At 64.5% G+C, this 437-nt stretch overlaps 1 protein-coding gene across 2 annotated transcripts in view; it reads left to right on the forward strand.

The window, feature by feature from the left end:
* The window catches only part of BEND7 (BEN domain containing 7), an 88,445-nt gene that overhangs the window by 77,603 nt on the left and 10,405 nt on the right, over positions 1-437 (forward strand). The window lies entirely within an intron of this gene.

Consider the following 437-nt stretch of genomic DNA (forward strand, 5'->3'; position numbering starts at 1 on the left):
AAACGTTCCCAGCCCCCAGCCTGGAGCACCCCCCGCTGGTCTGCCAGTTCTCTTGGGGCCTCGCTTGGGAGGGCAGCTGGACGGCGGGGGAGGAGGCCGCAGGGTGGGGTGCTCACAAAAGGCCAGGACGCCCTCTAGCCCACACGTTTAGGTGTCGCCCAAATGACAGCGCTAAATGGCTCTCTCCAGGGCAGCGTGAAGCGGCCCGGTGGTACCACAGGAGGCTTCGCTGGAAGGGGACTGTCCTGTCCCCAGAGACCAGAAGCCATCTCCCCTCCCACAGGCCCAGCCTCACCCAGTGAGGGGGGCGGCAGCTAGCTCCTTTCCCAGCTGACCCTCGAGTCCAGCTCAGCCCCTTCCGGAACCCCCACTGTGGGCAGGTACTGTGTTGGATCGGTCCGGCAGGGAATTGAAGGAAAGAGTGGAGAGGTTGTGTA

The sequence above is a fragment of the Crocuta crocuta genome, unplaced genomic scaffold, assembly GCF_008692635.1.
Source record: "Crocuta crocuta isolate KB4526 unplaced genomic scaffold, BGI_CrCroc_1.0 scaffold32, whole genome shotgun sequence".
Taxonomy (NCBI): Eukaryota; Metazoa; Chordata; class Mammalia; order Carnivora; family Hyaenidae; genus Crocuta; species Crocuta crocuta.